Source organism: Hyla sarda, unplaced genomic scaffold, assembly GCF_029499605.1.
Source record: "Hyla sarda isolate aHylSar1 unplaced genomic scaffold, aHylSar1.hap1 scaffold_142, whole genome shotgun sequence".
NCBI classification, from domain to species: domain Eukaryota; kingdom Metazoa; phylum Chordata; class Amphibia; order Anura; family Hylidae; genus Hyla; species Hyla sarda.
The window spans coordinates 187935-203301 of NW_026608050.1; the positions used below are offsets into that span (position 1 = coordinate 187935).

At 45.9% G+C, this 15367-nt stretch overlaps 7 non-coding genes across 7 annotated transcripts; all 7 read left to right on the forward strand.

The window, feature by feature from the left end:
- Window positions 1–250: 250 nt before the first annotated feature.
- On the forward strand, window positions 251–441 carry LOC130307090 (U2 spliceosomal RNA). Its single transcript, XR_008856304.1, has one exon. It is a non-coding gene; the product is annotated as a U2 spliceosomal RNA (small nuclear RNA).
- Window positions 442–2535: 2094 nt separating this feature from the next.
- LOC130307091 (U2 spliceosomal RNA) lies at window positions 2536–2726 on the forward strand. The gene has a single exon (XR_008856305.1). It is a non-coding gene; the product is annotated as a U2 spliceosomal RNA (small nuclear RNA).
- A 2098-nt stretch (window positions 2727–4824) lies between these two features.
- Window positions 4825–5015, forward strand: LOC130307092 (U2 spliceosomal RNA). The gene has a single exon (XR_008856306.1). It is a non-coding gene; the product is annotated as a U2 spliceosomal RNA (small nuclear RNA).
- Window positions 5016–7114: 2099 nt separating this feature from the next.
- Window positions 7115–7305, forward strand: LOC130307093 (U2 spliceosomal RNA). The gene has a single exon (XR_008856307.1). It is a non-coding gene; the product is annotated as a U2 spliceosomal RNA (small nuclear RNA).
- A 2090-nt stretch (window positions 7306–9395) lies between these two features.
- On the forward strand, window positions 9396–9586 carry LOC130307094 (U2 spliceosomal RNA). The gene has a single exon (XR_008856308.1). It is a non-coding gene; the product is annotated as a U2 spliceosomal RNA (small nuclear RNA).
- A 2084-nt stretch (window positions 9587–11670) lies between these two features.
- On the forward strand, window positions 11671–11861 carry LOC130307096 (U2 spliceosomal RNA). The gene has a single exon (XR_008856310.1). It is a non-coding gene; the product is annotated as a U2 spliceosomal RNA (small nuclear RNA).
- Window positions 11862–13949: 2088 nt separating this feature from the next.
- On the forward strand, window positions 13950–14140 carry LOC130307097 (U2 spliceosomal RNA). Its single transcript, XR_008856311.1, has one exon. It is a non-coding gene; the product is annotated as a U2 spliceosomal RNA (small nuclear RNA).
- The last annotated feature ends 1227 nt before the right edge of the window (window positions 14141–15367 follow it).

Genomic DNA, 15367 nt, shown 5'->3' on the forward strand with positions numbered 1-15367 from the left:
GGAGGAGTAAGAAGGGTTCCTGGCAAATCCGGGTTATGGATTGCATTTAAAAAGGCCCCGGGGGAGTGCAATGGGCCCCTGTCTTGCTGCTTAGCAATAATGGTATGGGTTTAGGTTCTGCTGTGTGTACTGGTGGTTGACTGCCCCCCAGCCCAGAGTGTGCATGGAAAATTGTCTGGCAGCCTCCCTGACAGCAAGCAGTGATAGTGCCCATGAAGGGGACCTTGTTGGGCCCGCCCCTTTCACGGTTATCGCTTCTCGGCCTTTTGGCTAAGATCAAGTGTAGTATCTGTTCTTATCAGTTTAATATCTGATACGTCCCCTATCTGGGGACCATATATTAAATGGATTTTTGAGAACGGGGGCCGATTTCGAAGCTTGCTTCCGTCGCCCTATGCATTGACCCGATATGGCAGTATCTTCGGGTACAGTGCACCACCCCCTTACAGGGTTAAAAAGAAAGATTCCTACTTTCATTGCTACCTGCTTGCTGGCTAGCCAGCTAGCCAGCCCTGTGGGCCTTGCTGCTGCTGCAGCAGCCAAAAAACAAAAGGTGGTGCTGCTGCTGCTTCTGCTGCTTCTGCTTCTGCTTGTGTCTGGCCCCTGTTGGAGCGTCCAGGCACAGGACTTCTGCTGCTGCTGACTAAATGGCCTCCTTAATTGGATCATTTGAGTAGCCAGCACACCTGTGCAGGTAGGGCATGACATGATAGGCAGCTGCCTTGATAGCGGGTGGGTGCTGAATGTTCCTAATTGACAAAATAAGATTAATGCTTATGAAGAAATATAAAATCTCATCCCTTCCCCAATATCGCGCCACACCCCTACCCCTTAATTCCCTGGTTGAACTTGATGGACATATGTCTTTTTTCGACCGTACTAACTATGTAACTATGTAACATAACATGGGGGGGGGGGGGGGTCTCCTGGCTGTTCACACAGGTGTGTCATTGCTGTACATTGACCATGCATTGCTTCTGTGGTATTGCAAAGGCAAAGACAAATGCTTCCAGCCATCCATTGCACTAATGGATTGGTCATCAGCTGGCTGTCTATGTCCCGCATCAATATAGACCAAAGTACAGAGGGTTAGGCTATGCTATTGTGCACCTACCTGATGCATCAGAAGGTGCGAGGCCCTTGCTAAATTCTGTGCACAGACTTTGAGATCTATGCTTTAGACTGTATCTAAACCTGCTCCAACATGGACTGACATTCTGGCCTACTTTCAGCCGATGCGACTTGTCTGTCGCTGAACAGTCGCTTTTTATGTATTCAGCACCTATGTATAATGTTGTAAAAATGCTCTAGAAGCTAAAGTCGCAGAAATGTCACACATATTTGGCCTGCAACTTTCTGTGCGACAAATTCAGACAGGAAAAATCAGTATAAATCCTTAGAAAATTATCCCCCAGTGTCTCCATCTGCTGGCGGTATTGAATAAGCATTGCTGCACTGATGGGGTATGCATTAGACGAAAAAAAAAGAAGAAAAAGAAGAATAATACGCCCAGAAAAGAGGCGAAAAGGAGAAAAACGTAAAAAAACGTGAAAAAAAAGTAAGAGGAAGAGAAGGGAAAAAAAGGTGGAAATGGGTTTAAAAGTGATTTCGGCGGAGAAATATATATATATATATATATATATATATATATATATATATATATGCGCACACACACACATAGATATAAACGTATTCTCCGTTGAGATATTGCAGCCGCTGCTGTGTCCAGGCCCAGGAGCCTTAGCACTGTGCTGTGATGTCACTCAATACCACTGACATCACTAGGTGTAAACAACATCTCTCCTTTGCTGTGTATGTGACTATGGAGCTGTTTGGTGATGTCGTCTATTACGGCCTTCATAGAAGCAACAGGAGATTGTTGCATCCATCTTGAACCCTCAGAACTACAGTGCTATGATGTCACTCACTTCCACAGGCCTTGCAGAGTGTAAACAACAACAACCCAGCTTTGTTGTGTATGTAACCATAGGGATTTGTGATGTCACCTAGAACCTTCACAGCAGCGACAGCTTTATGAGGAGCATCAGCACTGCTCTGCCTGAGCAGAACCATCACCGCCATAGGTTGTCAAATAACCCGGATTTAACCCACACAGGTAAGTCCAATGGGGTGCAGGCATGTCCTCTATGCTTACAGCTTCCCGTGGGTGTTGGTTTGATACCGTTTGGGGACAGCCAAGGAGGCATCTGCAGGCAACAAAGGTAGGTGTGTGCTTGTGTGTGTGTTTCCTATGCAGATCCTAAGCCCAGTGTCACATGCAAGTAGGAGGAGTAAGAAGGGTTCCTGGCAAATCCGGGTTATGGATTGCATTTAAAAAGGCCCCGTGGGAGTGCAATGGGCCCCTGTCTTGCTGCTTAGCAATAATGGTATGGGTTTAGGTTCTGCTGTGTGTACTGGTGGTTGACTGCCCCCCAGCCCAGAGTGTGCATGGAAAATTGTCTGGCAGCCTCCCTGACAGCAAGCAGTGATAGTGCCCATGAAGGGGACCTTGTTGGGCCCGCCCCTTTCACGGTTATCGCTTCTCGGCCTTTTGGCTAAGATCAAGTGTAGTATCTGTTCTTATCAGTTTAATATCTGATACGTCCCCTATCTGGGGACCATATATTAAATGGATTTTTGAGAACGGGGGCCGATTTCGAAGCTTGCTTCCGTCGCCCTATGCATTGACCCGATATGGCAGTATCTTCGGGTACAGTGCACCACCCCCTTACAGGGTTAAAAAGAAAGATTCCTACTTTCATTGCTACCTGCTTGCTGGCTAGCCAGCTAGCCAGCCCTGTGGGCCTTGCTGCTGCTGCAGCAGCCAAAAAACAAAAGGTGGTGCTGCTGCTGCTTCTGCTGCTTCTGCTTCTGCTTGTGTCTGGCCCCTGTTGGAGCGTCCAGGCACAGGACTTCTGCTGCTGCTGACTAAATGGCCTCCTTAATTGGATCATTTGAGTAGCCAGCACACCTGTGCAGGTAGGGCATGACATGATAGGCAGCTGCCTTGATAGCGGGTGGGTGCTGAATGTTCCTAATTGACAAAATAAGATTAATGCTTATGAAGAAATATAAAATCTCATCCCTTCCCCAATATCGCGCCACACCCCTACCCCTTAATTCCCTGGTTGAACTTGATGGACATATGTCTTTTTTCGACCGTACTAACTATGTAACTATGTAACATAAGATGGGGGGGGGGTCTCCTGGCTGTTCACACAGGTGTGTCATTGCTGTACATTGACCATGCATTGCTTCTGTGGTATTGCAAAGGCAAAGACAAATGCTTCCAGCCATCCATTGCACTAATGGATTGGTCATCAGCTGGCTGTCTATGTCCCGCATCAATATAGACCAAAGTACAGAGGGTTAGGCTATGCTATTGTGCACCTACCTGATGCATCAGAAGGTGCGAGGCCCTTGCTAAATTCTGTGCACAGACTTTGAGATCTATGCTTTAGACTGTATCTAAACCTGCTCCAACATGGACTGACATTCTGGCCTACTTTCAGCCGATGCGACTTGTCTGTCGCTGAACAGTCGCTTTTTATGTATTCAGCACCTATGTATAATGTTGTAAAAATGCTCTAGAAGCTAAAGTCGCAGAAATGTCACACATATTTGGCCTGCAACTTTCTGTGCGACAAATTCAGACAGGAAAAATCAGTATAAATCCTTAGAAAATTATCCCCCAGTGTCTCCATCTGCTGGCGGTATTGAATAAGCATTGCTGCACTGATGGGGTATGCATTAGACGGAAAAAAAGAAGAAAAAGAAGAATAATACGCCCAGAAAAGAGGCGAAAAGGAGAAAAACGTAAAAAAACGTGAAAAAAAAGTAAGAGGAAGAGAAGGGAAAAAAAGGTGGAAATGGGTTTAAAAGTGATTTCGGCGGAGAAATATATATATATATATATATATATATATATATATATATATATATATATATATATGCGCACACACACACATAGATATAAACGTATTCTCCGTTGAGATATTGCAGCCGCTGCTGTGTCCAGGCCCAGGAGCCTTAGCACTGTGCTGTGATGTCACTCAATACCACTGACATCACTAGGTGTAAACAACATCTCTCCTTTGCTGTGTATGTGACTATGGAGCTGTTTGGTGATGTCGTCTATTACGGCCTTCATAGAAGCAACAGGAGATTGTTGCATCCATCTTGAACCCTCAGAACTACAGTGCTATGATGTCACTCACTTCCACAGGCCTTGCAGAGTGTAAACAACAACAACCCAGCTTTGTTGTGTATGTAACCATAGGGATTTGTGATGTCACCTAGAACCTTCACAGCAGCGACAGCTTTATGAGGAGCATCAGCACTGCTCTGCCTGAGCAGAACCATCACCGCCATAGGTTGTCAAATAACCCGGATTTAACCCACACAGGTAAGTCCAATGGGGTGCAGGCATGTCCTCTATGCTTACAGCTTCCCGTGGGTGTTGGTTTGATACCGTTTGGGGACAGCCAAGGAGGCATCTGCAGGCAACAAAGGTAGGTGTGTGCTTGTGTGTGTGTTTCCTATGCAGATCCTAAGCCCAGTGTCACATGCAAGTAGGAGGAGTAAGAAGGGTTCCTGGCAAATCCGGGTTATGGATTGCATTTAAAAAGGCCCCGTGGGAGTGCAATGGGCCCCTGTCTTGCTGCTTAGCAATAATGGTATGGGTTTAGGTTCTGCTGTGTGTACTGGTGGTTGACTGCCCCCCAGCCCAGAGTGTGCATGGAAAATTGTCTGGCAGCCTCCCTGACAGCAAGCAGTGATAGTGCCCATGAAGGGGACCTTGTTGGGCCCGCCCCTTTCACGGTTATCGCTTCTCGGCCTTTTGGCTAAGATCAAGTGTAGTATCTGTTCTTATCAGTTTAATATCTGATACGTCCCCTATCTGGGGACCATATATTAAATGGATTTTTGAGAACGGGGGCCGATTTCGAAGCTTGCTTCCGTCGCCCTATGCATTGACCCGATATGGCAGTATCTTCGGGTACAGTGCACCACCCCCTTACAGGGTTAAAAAGAAAGATTCCTACTTTCATTGCTACCTGCTTGCTGGCTAGCCAGCTAGCCAGCCCTGTGGGCCTTGCTGCTGCTGCAGCCAAAAAACAAAAGGTGGTGCTGCTGCTGCTTCTGCTGCTTCTGCTTCTGCTTGTGTCTGGCCCCTGTTGGAGCGTCCAGGCACAGGACTTCTGCTGCTGCTGACTAAATGGCCTCCTTAATTGGATCATTTGAGTAGCCAGCACACCTGTGCAGGTAGGGCATGACATGATAGGCAGCTGCCTTGATAGCGGGTGGGTGCTGAATGTTCCTAATTGACAAAATAAGATTAATGCTTATGAAGAAATATAAAATCTCATCCCTTCCCCAATATCGCGCCACACCCCTACCCCTTAATTCCCTGGTTGAACTTGATGGACATATGTCTTTTTTCGACCGTACTAACTATGTAACTATGTAACATAACATGGGGGGGGGGGGGTCTCCTGGCTGTTCACACAGGTGTGTCATTGCTGTACATTGACCATGCATTGCTTCTGTGGTATTGCAAAGGCAAAGACAAATGCTTCCAGCCATCCATTGCACTAATGGATTGGTCATCAGCTGGCTGTCTATGTCCCGCATCAATATAGACCAAAGTACAGAGGGTTAGGCTATGCTATTGTGCACCTACCTGATGCATCAGAAGGTGCGAGGCCCTTGCTAAATTCTGTGCACAGACTTTGAGATCTATGCTTTAGACTGTATCTAAACCTGCTCCAACATGGACTGACATTCTGGCCTACTTTCAGCCGATGCGACTTGTCTGTCGCTGAACAGTCGCTTTTTATGTATTCAGCACCTATGTATAATGTTGTAAAAATGCTCTAGAAGCTAAAGTCGCAGAAATGTCACACATATTTGGCCTGCAACTTTCTGTGCGACAAATTCAGACAGGAAAAATCAGTATAAATCCTTAGAAAATTATCCCCCAGTGTCTCCATCTGCTGGCGGTATTGAATAAGCATTGCTGCACTGATGGGGTATGCATTAGACGAAAAAAAAAAAGAAAAAGAAGAATAATACGCCCAGAAAAGAGGCGAAAAGGAGAAAAACGTAAAAAAACGTGAAAAAAAAGTAAGAGGAAGAGAAGGGAAAAAAAGGTGGAAATGGGTTTAAAAGTGATTTCGGCGGAGAAATATATATATATATATATATATATATATATATATATATATATATATATATATATGCGCACACACACACATAGATATAAACGTATTCTCCGTTGAGATATTGCAGCCGCTGCTGTGTCCAGGCCCAGGAGCCTTAGCACTGTGCTGTGATGTCACTCAATACCACTGACATCACTAGGTGTAAACAACATCTCTCCTTTGCTGTGTATGTGACTATGGAGCTGTTTTGGTGATGTCGTCTATTACGGCCTTCATAGAAGCAACAGGAGATTGTTGCATCCATCTTGAACCCTCAGAACTACAGTGCTATGATGTCACTCACTTCCACAGGCCTTGCAGAGTGTAAACAACAACAACCCAGCTTTGTTGTGTATGTAACCATAGGGATTTGTGATGTCACCTAGAACCTTCACAGCAGCGACAGCTTTATGAGGAGCATCAGCACTGCTCTGCCTGAGCAGAACCATCACCGCCATAGGTTGTCAAATAACCCGGATTTAACCCACACAGGTAAGTCCAATGGGGTGCAGGCATGTCCTCTATGCTTACAGCTTCCCGTGGGTGTTGGTTTGATACCGTTTGGGGACAGCCAAGGAGGCATCTGCAGGCAACAAAGGTAGGTGTGTGCTTGTGTGTGTGTTTCCTATGCAGATCCTAAGCCCAGTGTCACATGCAAGTAGGAGGAGTAAGAAGGGTTCCTGGCAAATCCGGGTTATGGATTGCATTTAAAAAGGCCCCGTGGGAGTGCAATGGGCCCCTGTCTTGCTGCTTAGCAATAATGGTATGGGTTTAGGTTCTGCTGTGTGTACTGGTGGTTGACTGCCCCCCAGCCCAGAGTGTGCATGGAAAATTGTCTGGCAGCCTCCCTGACAGCAAGCAGTGATAGTGCCCATGAAGGGGACCTTGTTGGGCCCGCCCCTTTCACGGTTATCGCTTCTCGGCCTTTTGGCTAAGATCAAGTGTAGTATCTGTTCTTATCAGTTTAATATCTGATACGTCCCCTATCTGGGGACCATATATTAAATGGATTTTTGAGAACGGGGGCCGATTTCGAAGCTTGCTTCCGTCGCCCTATGCATTGACCCGATATGGCAGTATCTTCGGGTACAGTGCACCACCCCCTTACAGGGTTAAAAAGAAAGATTCCTACTTTCATTGCTACCTGCTTGCTGGCTAGCCAGCTAGCCAGCCCTGTGGGCCTTGCTGCTGCTGCAGCCAAAAAACAAAAGGTGGTGCTGCTGCTGCTTCTGCTGCTTCTGCTTCTGCTTGTGTCTGGCCCCTGTTGGAGCGTCCAGGCACAGGACTTCTGCTGCTGCTGACTAAATGGCCTCCTTAATTGGATCATTTGAGTAGCCAGCACACCTGTGCAGGTAGGGCATGACATGATAGGCAGCTGCCTTGATAGCGGGTGGGTGCTGAATGTTCCTAATTGACAAAATAAGATTAATGCTTATGAAGAAATATAAAATCTCATCCCTTCCCCAATATCGCGCCACACCCCTACCCCTTAATTCCCTGGTTGAACTTGATGGACATATGTCTTTTTTCGACCGTACTAACTATGTAACTATGTAACATAACATGGGGGGGGGGGTCTCCTGGCTGTTCACACAGGTGTGTCATTGCTGTACATTGACCATGCATTGCTTCTGTGGTATTGCAAAGGCAAAGACAAATGCTTCCAGCCATCCATTGCACTAATGGATTGGTCATCAGCTGGCTGTCTATGTCCCGCATCAATATAGACCAAAGTACAGAGGGTTAGGCTATGCTATTGTGCACCTACCTGATGCATCAGAAGGTGCGAGGCCCTTGCTAAATTCTGTGCACAGACTTTGAGATCTATGCTTTAGACTGTATCTAAACCTGCTCCAACATGGACTGACATTCTGGCCTACTTTCAGCCGATGCGACTTGTCTGTCGCTGAACAGTCGCTTTTTATGTATTCAGCACCTATGTATAATGTTGTAAAAATGCTCTAGAAGCTAAAGTCGCAGAAATGTCACACATATTTGGCCTGCAACTTTCTGTGCGACAAATTCAGACAGGAAAAATCAGTATAAATCCTTAGAAAATTATCCCCCAGTGTCTCCATCTGCTGGCGGTATTGAATAAGCATTGCTGCACTGATGGGGTATGCATTAGACGAAAAAAAAGAAGAAAAAGAAGAATAATACGCCCAGAAAAGAGGCGAAAAGGAGAAAAACGTAAAAAAACGTGAAAAAAAAGTAAGAGGAAGAGAAGGGAAAAAAAGGTGGAAATGGGTTTAAAAGTGATTTCGGCGGAGAAATATATATATATATATATATATATACATATATATATATATATATATATGCGCACACACACACATAGATATAAACGTATTCTCCGTTGAGATATTGCAGCCGCTGCTGTGTCCAGGCCCAGGAGCCTTAGCACTGTGCTGTGATGTCACTCAATACCACTGACATCACTAGGTGTAAACAACATCTCTCCTTTGCTGTGTATGTGACTATGGAGCTGTTTGGTGATGTCGTCTATTACGGCCTTCATAGAAGCAACAGGAGATTGTTGCACCCATCTAGAACCCTCAGAACTACAGTGCTATGATGTCACTCACTTCCACAGGCCTTGCAGAGTGTAAACAACAACAACCCAGCTTTGTTGTGTATGTAACCATAGGGATTTGTGATGTCACCTAGAACCTTCACAGCAGCGACAGCTTTATGAGGAGCATCAGCACTGCTCTGCCTGAGCAGAACCATCACCGCCATAGGTTGTCAAATAACCCGGATTTAACCCACACAGGTAAGTCCAATGGGGTGCAGGCATGTCCTCTATGCTTACAGCTTCCCGTGGGTGTTGGTTTGATACCGTTTGGGGACAGCCAAGGAGGCATCTGCAGGCAACAAAGGTAGGTGTGTGCTTGTGTGTGTGTTTCCTATGCAGATCCTAAGCCCAGTGTCACATGCAAGTAGGAGGAGTAAGAAGGGTTCCTGGCAAATCCGGGTTATGGATTGCATTTAAAAAGGCCCCGTGGGAGTGCAATGGGCCCCTGTCTTGCTGCTTAGCAATAATGGTATGGGTTTAGGTTCTGCTGTGTGTACTGGTGGTTGACTGCCCCCCAGCCCAGAGTGTGCATGGAAAATTGTCTGGCAGCCTCCCTGACAGCAAGCAGTGATAGTGCCCATGAAGGGGACCTTGTTGGGCCCGCCCCTTTCACGGTTATCGCTTCTCGGCCTTTTGGCTAAGATCAAGTGTAGTATCTGTTCTTATCAGTTTAATATCTGATACGTCCCCTATCTGGGGACCATATATTAAATGGATTTTTGAGAACGGGGGCCGATTTCGAAGCTTGCTTCCGTCGCCCTATGCATTGACCCGATATGGCAGTATCTTCGGGTACAGTGCACCACCCCCTTACAGGGTTAAAAAGAAAGATTCCTACTTTCATTGCTACCTGCTTGCTGGCTAGCCAGCTAGCCAGCCCTGTGGGCCTTGCTGCTGCTGCAGCCAAAAAACAAAAGGTGGTGCTGCTGCTGCTTCTGCTGCTTCTGCTTCTGCTTGTGTCTGGCCCCTGTTGGAGCGTCCAGGCACAGGACTTCTGCTGCTGCTGACTAAATGGCCTCCTTAATTGGATCATTTGAGTAGCCAGCACACCTGTGCAGGTAGGGCATGACATGATAGGCAGCTGCCTTGATAGCGGGTGGGTGCTGAATGTTCCTAATTGACAAAATAAGATTAATGCTTATGAAGAAATATAAAATCTCATCCCTTCCCCAATATCGCGCCACACCCCTACCCCTTAATTCCCTGGTTGAACTTGATGGACATATGTCTTTTTTCGACCGTACTAACTATGTAACTATGTAACATAACATGGGGGGGGGGGTCTCCTGGCTGTTCACACAGGTGTGTCATTGCTGTACATTGACCATGCATTGCTTCTGTGGTATTGCAAAGGCAAAGACAAATGCTTCCAGCCATCCATTGCACTAATGGATTGGTCATCAGCTGGCTGTCTATGTCCCGCATCAATATAGACCAAAGTACAGAGGGTTAGGCTATGCTATTGTGCACCTACCTGATGCATCAGAAGGTGCGAGGCCCTTGCTAAATTCTGTGCACAGACTTTGAGATCTATGCTTTAGACTGTATCTAAACCTGCTCCAACATGGACTGACATTCTGGCCTACTTTCAGCCGATGCGACTTGTCTGTCGCTGAACAGTCGCTTTTTATGTATTCAGCACCTATGTATAATGTTGTAAAAATGCTCTAGAAGCTAAAGTCGCAGAAATGTCACACATATTTGGCCTGCAACTTTCTGTGCGACAAATTCAGACAGGAAAAATCAGTATAAATCCTTAGAAAATTATCCCCCAGTGTCTCCATCTGCTGGCGGTATTGAATAAGCATTGCTGCACTGATGGGGTATGCATTAGACGAAAAAAAAGAAGAAAAAGAAGAATAATACGCCCAGAAAAGAGGCGAAAAGGAGAAAAACGTAAAAAAACGTGAAAAAAAAGTAAGAGGAAGAGAAGGGAAAAAAAGGTGGAAATGGGTTTAAAAGTGATTTCGGCGGAGAAATATATATATATATATATATATATATATATATATATATATATGCGCACACACACACATAGATATAAACGTATTCTCCGTTGAGATATTGCAGCCGCTGCTGTGTCCAGGCCCAGGAGCCTTAGCACTGTGCTGTGATGTCACTCAATACCACTGACATCACTAGGTGTAAACAACATCTCTCCTTTGCTGTGTATGTGACTATGGAGCTGTTTGGTGATGTCGTCTATTACGGCCTTCATAGAAGCAACAGGAGATTGTTGCATCCATCTTGAACCCTCAGAACTACAGTGCTATGATGTCACTCACTTCCACAGGCCTTGCAGAGTGTAAACAACAACAACCCAGCTTTGTTGTGTATGTAACCATAGGGATTTGTGATGTCACCTAGAACCTTCACAGCAGCGACAGCTTTATGAGGAGCATCAGCACTGCTCTGCCTGAGCAGAACCATCACCGCCATAGGTTGTCAAATAACCCGGATTTAACCCACACAGGTAAGTCCAATGGGGTGCAGGCATGTCCTCTATGCTTACAGCTTCCCGTGGGTGTTGGTTTGATACCGTTTGGGGACAGCCAAGGAGGCATCTGCAGGCAACAAAGGTAGGTGTGTGCTTGTGTGTGTGTTTCCTATGCAGATCCTAAGCCCAGTGTCACATGCAAGTAGGAGGAGTAAGAAGGGTTCCTGGCAAATCCGGGTTATGGATTGCATTTAAAAAGGCCCCGTGGGAGTGCAATGGGCCCCTGTCTTGCTGCTTAGCAATAATGGTATGGGTTTAGGTTCTGCTGTGTGTACTGGTGGTTGACTGCCCCCCAGCCCAGAGTGTGCATGGAAAATTGTCTGGCAGCCTTCCTGACAGCAAGCAGTGATAGTGCCCATGAAGGGGACCTTGTTGGGCCCGCCCCTTTCACGGTTATCGCTTCTCGGCCTTTTGGCTAAGATCAAGTGTAGTATCTGTTCTTATCAGTTTAATATCTGATACGTCCCCTATCTGGGGACCATATATTAAATGGATTTTTGAGAACGGGGGCCGATTTCGAAGCTTGCTTCCGTCGCCCTATGCATTGACCCGATATGGCAGTATCTTCGGGTACAGTGCACCACCCCCTTACAGGGTTAAAAAGAAAGATTCCTACTTTCATTGCTACCTGCTTGCTGGCTAGCCAGCTAGCCAGCCCTGTGGGCCTTGCTGCTGCTGCAGCCAAAAAACAAAAGGTGGTGCTGCTGCTGCTTCTGCTGCTTCTGCTTCTGCTTGTGTCTGGCCCCTGTTGGAGCGTCCAGGCACAGGACTTCTGCTGCTGCTGACTAAATGGCCTCCTTAATTGGATCATTTGAGTAGCCAGCACACCTGTGCAGGTAGGGCATGACATGATAGGCAGCTGCCTTGATAGCGGGTGGGTGCTGAATGTTCCTAATTGACAAAATAAGATTAATGCTTATGAAGAAATATAAAATCTCATCCCTTCCCCAATATCGCGCCACACCCCTACCCCTTAATTCCCTGGTTGAACTTGATGGACATATGTCTTTTTTCGACCGTACTAACTATGTAACTATGTAACATAACATGGGGGGGGGGGTCTCCTGGCTGTTCACACAGGTGTGTCATTGCTGTACATTGACCATGCATTGCTTCTGTGGTATTGCAAAGGCAAAGACAAATGCTTCCAGCCATCCATTGCACTAATGGATTGGTCATCAGCTGGCTGTCTATGTCCCGCATCAATATAGACCAAAGTACAGAGGGTTAGGCTATGCTATTGTGCACCTACCTGATGCATCAGAAGGTGCGAGGCCCTTGCTAAATTCTGTGCACAGACTTTGAGATCTATGCTTTAGACTGTATCTAAACCTGCTCCAACATGGACTGACATTCTGGCCTACTTTCAGCCGATGCGACTTGTCTGTCGCTGAACAGTCGCTTTTTATGTATTCAGCACCTATGTATAATGTTGTAAAAATGCTCTAGAAGCTAAAGTCGCAGAAATGTCACACATATTTGGCCTGCAACTTTCTGTGCGACAAATTCAGACAGGAAAAATCAGTATAAATCCTTAGAAAATTATCCCCCAGTGTCTCCATCTGCTGGCGGTATTGAATAAGCATTGCTGCACTGATGGGGTATGCATTAGACGAAAAAAAAGAAGAAAAAGAAGAATAATACGCCCAGAAAAGAGGCGAAAAGGAGAAAAACGTAAAAAAACGTGAAAAAAAAGTAAGAGGAAGAGAAGGGAAAAAAAGGTGGAAATGGGTTTAAAAGTGATTTCGGCGGAGAAATATATATATATATATATATATATATATATATATATATATATATATGCGCACACACACACATAGATATAAACGTATTCTCCGTTGAGATATTGCAGCCGCTGCTGTGTCCAGGCCCAGGAGCCTTAGCACTGTGCTGTGATGTCACTCAATACCACTGACATCACTAGGTGTAAACAACATCTCTCCTTTGCTGTGTATGTGACTATGGAGCTGTTTGGTGATGTCGTCTATTACGGCCTTCATAGAAGCAACAGGAGATTGTTGCATCCATCTTGAACCCTCAGAACTACAGTGCTATGATGTCACTCACTTCCACAGGCCTTGCAGAGTGTAAACAACAACAACCCAGCTTTGTTGTGTATGTAACCATAGGGATTTGTGATGTCACCTAGAACCTTCACAGCAGCGACAGCTTTATGAGGAGCATCAGCACTGCTCTGCCTGAGCAGAACCATCACCGCCATAGGTTGTCAAATAACCCGGATTTAACCCACACAGGTAAGTCCAATGGGGTGCAGGCATGTCCTCTATGCTTACAGCTTCCCGTGGGTGTTGGTTTGATACCGTTTGGGGACAGCCAAGGAGGCATCTGCAGGCAACAAAGGTAGGTGTGTGCTTGTGTGTGTGTTTCCTATGCAGATCCTAAGCCCAGTGTCACATGCAAGTAGGAGGAGTAAGAAGGGTTCCTGGCAAATCCGGGTTATGGATTGCATTTAAAAAGGCCCCGTGGGAGTGCAATGGGCCCCTGTCTTGCTGCTTAGCAATAATGGTATGGGTTTAGGTTCTGCTGTGTGTACTGGTGGTTGACTGCCCCCCAGCCCAGAGTGTGCATGGAAAATTGTCTGGCAGCCTTCCTGACAGCAAGCAGTGATAGTGCCCATGAAGGGGACCTTGTTGGGCCCGCCCCTTTCACGGTTATCGCTTCTCGGCCTTTTGGCTAAGATCAAGTGTAGTATCTGTTCTTATCAGTTTAATATCTGATACGTCCCCTATCTGGGGACCATATATTAAATGGATTTTTGAGAACGGGGGCCGATTTCGAAGCTTGCTTCCGTCGCCCTATGCATTGACCCGATATGGCAGTATCTTCGGGTACAGTGCACCACCCCCTTACAGGGTTAAAAAGAAAGATTCCTACTTTCATTGCTACCTGCTTGCTGGCTAGCCAGCTAGCCAGCCCTGTGGGCCTTGCTGCTGCTGCAGCCAAAAAACAAAAGGTGGTGCTGCTGCTGCTTCTGCTGCTTCTGCTTCTGCTTGTGTCTGGCCCCTGTTGGAGCGTCCAGGCACAGGACTTCTGCTGCTGCTGACTAAATGGCCTCCTTAATTGGATCATTTGAGTAGCCAGCACACCTGTGCAGGTAGGGCATGACATGATAGGCAGCTGCCTTGATAGCGGGTGGGTGCTGAATGTTCCTAATTGACAAAATAAGATTAATGCTTATGAAGAAATATAAAATCTCATCCCTTCCCCAATATCGCGCCACACCCCTACCCCTTAATTCCCTGGTTGAACTTGATGGACATATGTCTTTTTTCGACCGTACTAACTATGTAACTATGTAACATAACATGGGGGGGGGGGTCTCCTGGCTGTTCACACAGGTGTGTCATTGCTGTACATTGACCATGCATTGCTTCTGTGGTATTGCAAAGGCAAAGACAAATGCTTCCAGCCATCCATTGCACTAATGGATTGGTCATCAGCTGGCTGTCTATGTCCCGCATCAATATAGACCAAAGTACAGAGGGTTAGGCTATGCTATTGTGCACCTACCTGATGCATCAGAAGGTGCGAGGCCCTTGCTAAATTCTGTGCACAGACTTTGAGATCTATGCTTTAGACTGTATCTAAACCTGCTCCAACATGGACTGACATTCTGGCCTACTTTCAGCCGATGCGACTTGTCTGTCGCTGAACAGTCGCTTTTTATGTATTCAGCACCTATGTATAATGTTGTAAAAATGCTCTAGAAGCTAAAGTCGCAGAAATGTCACACATATTTGGCCTGCAACTTTCTGTGCGACAAATTCAGACAGGAAAAATCAGTATAAATCCTTAGAAAATTATCCCCCAGTGTCTCCATCTGCTGGCGGTATTGAATAAGCATTGCTGCACTGATGGGGTATGCATTAGACGAAAAAAAAGAAGAAAAAGAAGAATAATACGCCCAGAAAAGAGGCGAAAAGGAGAAAAACGTAAAAAAACGTGAAAAAAAAGTAAGAGGAAGAGAAGGGAAAAAAAGGTGGAAATGGGTTTAAAAGTGATTTCGGCGGAGAAATATATATATATATATATATATATATATATATATATATATGCGCACACACACACATA